Genomic DNA, 5,692 nt, shown 5'->3' on the forward strand with positions numbered 1-5,692 from the left:
GAATTACTTTGATTAAATCCTAACTGAACATTTTCAAAGGCATTATTTTTTTTTGGATGCACATAATGTTTTAGCTAACAGCTAACAGCAGACTTTAGAGATGAAAGGAAAATTTCAATTGGGTCTATAATTTGACACCTCAGTAGGATCAATATTAGCTTTGTTAATGAGAAGTTTAATAGCAGACATTTAAAAAAAGTTTAGGTGCATATTCTTGATTTAAAAATATAGGCAGAAGATTGTCAGCAAATTTAGTAGGAATGGGATCAAATAGACAAACAGATGACTTACTGTAGATGCTGTAACTAATGCACCAAATTCTTAAAGTTTAATTTGGACAAAGCATTCTAATTGTTCAGTGTATTTAACAGCAGTCCTATTTGCCATTACATCACAGGTTGAAAAAGAAGTCAGTGGCTTGTTATTTTATTACTACCTCATTAAAAAAGTTAATAAAAAAAAGCCAAATGGGAACCTGTGGACTGATTGTTTCATGATTTAGAGTTAATTTATAAACTGTATTAAATAGAAATATGGGGAATGTTTTGTTTTCTATCATTTTGGAAAAATATGACAACTTGGTATAGAGTAAAGCATGCCTGTAATTTAAAACACTACACATAACCTGAAATGTAGTAGATTGTCCTTTATGTTCCAGTTTATGAGTGGTCTGTTTGAGTGCATGATTATAACTTGTGTAACATGGTGCAAACTTTTTCATACTGGCTATTTTTTTCTAGTGTACCTTGTAAAGAAGCGAGTAGTTGTTCAGTAATCAAATCAAGTACATCACTGTTTGTTGTCTGGTCACTATGTAAGACTGAGGCAAGAAGCTTGTTTATAAAATCTGAAAAAGTGTTAGAAGGAACACTTCTACCTCCATGGGAACAATGCAATCTCCTACCATCTCTGTCTTATCAGGAGCTAGAGCTATGTCCGACAAGAAATCAGAGAACTCTTATATAAAATCAACATGAGGTCCAGGAGGCCTATTTACTATAATGACAGAGTAAATGGTGAGTTTTTTTGCATGTTTTCTGCAGCCTTTAATATTAAAAACAAGAACTTGAAAAGAACAAGGTTCCTGAAACATACTAACATCTGAATTATAGAGTGTAGCCACCTCCACAGCGGTCAACGTGAGAGTTTTGCTTATTACGTTATCCCAGTGGGATGAATTTATTTAGTGCCAAACTGTAAATTCTAGTTTAAGCCAGGTTTCTGTCAGGCATAGTGAGCTAAGACTGTGATCAGTAATAACTTACAAGAGTTGCTTTAGAAGTGAGTGAACACTTAATAGTTCAAATTTTACTACCCCCCAACATTAGCATTATTCATGTAGTTAGTTACATTTAAATTAATTTTAACCCTTAGCTACTCGTGCCGGTGTATTTTGTACACCAATCTCAGTTATTTTTGTCCAACGTCCTTTTACTTGAACCTACCGACAGGATCTGTCATGTGTCCTCAGCTTGATTCACTACAAGTACAGTGTCGCAATGGTTTCCCTCCAGTGTGCCCCCAGCCAGTTTTATGAGTCGATGCACAGTCACATGTTCCACAGTTTCATGTGGTGCATTTGTTCATGCCTACTATAGATATGAAGCAGAAGTCACCACATGGGTGATTACGTATGTATCACAATGATTAGATGTTCTTCTAGCAATGACTTTGTCTGCAAAGAACATTCAACAACTGAAGTGAAATGTGATATATATGCAAATCCTGCGGTGGATGAAAGTGTGATGAGCACTGGAGAAGTGGATCAGGTTTATTTTCAGATCTTCCTAGACTGTGTCATACTATTCAGTAATATGGTATTAAATTACATTAAAAACATGTACAATTTCAAATTACTGCAATATTTTACTTGAACACTGGTGCATAAAGTACACCGTGCAAGTATTTATGACATAAGAAATGGTGCAAGTAGCTAAGGATTAACTTAATTATATGCCACAATGTTTAGTGTGACATTTTTGTTCTTTTTTTTTCATATTAGAAACAGGTACAAGTTCAATAGTTTGGACCATTTCAATTTCTCTCCACCATGGTGTTCTGACTTGTAATCTATTTCTATAATTTTTTGCTAAACACTGTAGTGGAAAAACACATGAAAATAAATCCTAATCATGATATAGTCCAAAAATAACCTGTTCTTTCTGTAGTCATAATCTACGAAAATAATCAGAAAGGGCCTTGACACCAAAGTAAAATGTGCAAAAAAGTAAAAAGCGCTGCAAATCAATTCCCAACTGTACAAGCAGCTTTCTTGAGAGTCATAACAAAGACTAGAACATTTTTTTTTCTCTCAGAAGTCCAAATCTTGTGGTTATTTATTTCTCTGAATATCAATGGAAGACAATAAACAGTTAATAACTTATGAATGCCAGCTGGTAAAGCTACTGGATGTTAAAGCTTCACCAATCAGCCTAACTATAGGGCTCAAAGATTAATAATAATATATGAAAGCTATTCTGCGTCACTGAAAAATGAACTGTAGACAAATGATGTAGATGTTTGTGTATACAGTAATTAGCTTCATAATTAAAACCTGCACAACAATAATGATTGGCTGTGGAAGCACCAGAATAGAGCAACAATAGAATATTGTTCGTTATTTTTCAAAATTTATTGCAATAAACTTTTATGGTTTAATTTTAGTTTGCTCATCTTATTAGCTCATCTTTGATTAAGGGCTGTAACTTCTATCAACCCATTTTCTTAAGCCATTTAGAATAGCAGCAAGGCTGGCTGGCCTGAGTGGGAGAAAACTACACAAATATGGGGTCCTCTCATTTAAACATTTTGCACACTAAAAAGGTCACTTTGAGGCAAAGAAGAAGAAAGGAGTAGTTGATCATGTAGGCTAATTGACACTTTAAATTATAAAGGAACAGGATGCTAATCAGAAACAACAGTAGTATTGTTAGGTAAGCTCTGAAAACATCACAAACTGAAATTTGAACCCAATCTGAGTCAAATCCAAAACCATTGTTGAACCAGCTCCAGGGTCTGGGCTCTTGAAAGGCATGACAATTGTGGATTCCTGTGGGTTGAAGTTAAAATGAAAATGATGTTAACAGTTGCACTTATAAAGGAGGGTGTTAGCATCTACATTTAAAACCATTTTTTCAATGGGAATATTGTTCTGTACTTGATGACATCTTCTGCATTTGTATCACACTGGTTCCCAGGTTATGTAGCTACACATGCATTAATTGGTGAAGTGAATTTAATCACAGAAGAAATAAAAAATAATTTTAATTTTTTGACTTAGCTTACTCACAAGTACAAATTTAGTTTTGCCTGTTCAGGAAGTTTTGCAAGACAGGGTCACTCTTGCAGGTTTCATGGTTTCTTATTGAATTTGGATTTTCAAACTATAACTGTATGCATTATTTCAAAGAAAGGACACACGTGTTTGTTACAATGGGCTCTCTAATAAGACATCAGCAATAGTTTCCTTGCTCTAGGGTGATGCTTCCTAGAAGTCTCTTTATCAGAGCTAAAACCAAAATGACTCATCACCTTATTTTTTGTACCGCTTGAAATGTTTTTTTAAGCTTGTGCCCACTGAGTCAGGCTATGAGGAAGCAGAAATAACCACTTTTGAAGGCATGCTGTTTGTGCCCATTGATGAATACACATCATTTACAATTTCTTCGATTATTCTTTTAATCTTCACTGTCTGGTTTTGACAGGCACTTTGTGATATTTTAATTAAAGATAATAGAATACAAACAAAGATCTAATTCATTGTCAGCTCTATTCAAAGTTAAGTATAAATATATACAATATTTGTTTCAGTAAAATATATTCTGAAAAAATGTAATTGCAATTAAATTGTGTTTCTTGTCAATTACTCACCCATAAACTTAAGATGTAACTGAAGGTAATTCTGTAGATTGAGGATAAAGAGACAACATTTTAATGAGGGAGTAACAGAAGACATGAGGAAAAAGTCATGCCAAGGTTTGTTATCAAAAATGCCGTCTGATCTTTAGCCAAGTCCAACATAAAAATCAAAAATCAAAGTCACTGATATTAAAGCCTAAAGCCTTTTCACTGTAAAACAATAGTCAAAATACACTTGTAAAACTTAAGCTTCTATCTGCAGTCTTGGAAGGCTAAGAAGTGTACAGCACTGACCTTTATATTATGTTGATGATGTCAGGAACCGTACAGCTCTGGCCATCTTAATATACCAACATTGCGATATCTATAGGAAGACAACCTGGAACTACAGAGAGACACAAAGGGATGTAACCTCAATCAGGTACATTTTTATGCAGAAGTGATTGTAATATTTAAATTCTGCCTATTTCATAACTCCAAATGGTAGAGAAAATGTTCAGAAATAGCTTAAAAATAGATTAAGAAAAAATCATAACAGTAATAAACTGGAAGAAATAAACACACCAAACTAAATCAAAGCAGGGCTAAGCCATTATTGCAATCCTAACAAAGTCAAGCTTGAAAAAACCCACATGTACTTGTATACATTTTCAACTTTTAAATTCATGTGTCTGTTATTCTAAAAAACAGATGATTGAATGTCTTCATCTACAACATCAAGCTGGTGATGACTGCAGTCAAGATTTAAGTGGGGTTTTTTTTCTTAACCTTCAATCCACTACAGTTTTGATTACAAGAGGAGCATCTTGTGAAGATATCGACATAAGTTTTCAATTTTCCAATTTAAAAAATGTGCTTTTTTATTTATTTTCAGTCATTGAATTACTCTAGACTGAGCCATTAAGGAATAAGTGTAGCTATTGTTTGGGCAAAAATGTTATGCAACATCACACAGTTGGTAACAGGAGAAATGAACTGTACTCCTGAGATGATGGAGAGTGAAGATGTAGCTCTAACAAAAACAGAATCCACTATCCAGTAGTTGATGGAAATGTTGTCAATGAATGCATTCAGAAAGCTATTACATTCCGAGGGATGTTATAGAACTGTATCCAGTCACAACTGCAATAGCATGTACCTCCATACCTTACAATGTGACTAGGCATAATAGGGCATGAGGTGTAAGAACCAGTCAAACGTTACTAATGCAGTCAGCTGAACTATTGCTTTATTGTTACGTGGATAAGCATTTTATGCTGCCATATGATACATTGTCTATTGGGATAAAATCTGTTTTTACACACAAGATGTTGGTTTAAAGTGAGAGTCTTATGACAAAGACAACTAGCATAATTTATGGATCAAGCAAATTTTATAACTACTTTTGAGGGTTTCTACATCTGGTGACTCCCTGCATGCCTTCTTAGCTGCAACTTCTTAAATAGAGACTATAATATAATTGGAATGAGTTTTATTTCTCACCTCACTAACAGTCCCATATTAAGAAAATAATCTGAGGTTCCCTCCTTTGCCTTGTTCTGTGAACACAGTGTACTAAGTTATCATAAATAAATGGCTGTAATTATTTGTCTTATTACTTTACAGTGGATTCAGAAAGTATTCTCATCCTTTCTTGTGCTACTTCAGATTTTGGCCAGGTGCATCATTTTTGCTTTAATTGTCCATGAGATGTGTCTAGAATCTAATTGGAGCTCACCTGAGGTCCCACAATTCCAATTGTATGTCAGGGCAAAAATCAAGCCAGGAAGTCCACAGAACTCTCTGTAGACCTCTGTGAGCAAATTATGGTGCAGCATAGATCAGGGCAAGAGCA

The 5,692-nt window shown here is 34.4% G+C and overlaps 1 long non-coding RNA gene across 1 annotated transcript; it reads right to left on the reverse strand.

Moving 5' to 3' along the window:
• Positions 1 to 2,460: 2,460 nt before the first annotated feature.
• On the reverse strand, positions 2,461 to 4,242 carry LOC120534073. Its single transcript, XR_005634677.1, has 3 exons — positions 4,153 to 4,242; positions 3,871 to 3,901; positions 2,461 to 3,049 (listed from the first exon to the last, which is right to left on the reverse strand). It is a non-coding gene; the product is annotated as an uncharacterized LOC120534073 (long non-coding RNA).
• Positions 4,243 to 5,692: the final 1,450 nt, after the last annotated feature.

The sequence above is a fragment of the Polypterus senegalus genome, chromosome 8, assembly GCF_016835505.1.
Source record: "Polypterus senegalus isolate Bchr_013 chromosome 8, ASM1683550v1, whole genome shotgun sequence".
In the NCBI taxonomy this organism is placed as follows: domain Eukaryota; kingdom Metazoa; phylum Chordata; class Cladistia; order Polypteriformes; family Polypteridae; genus Polypterus; species Polypterus senegalus.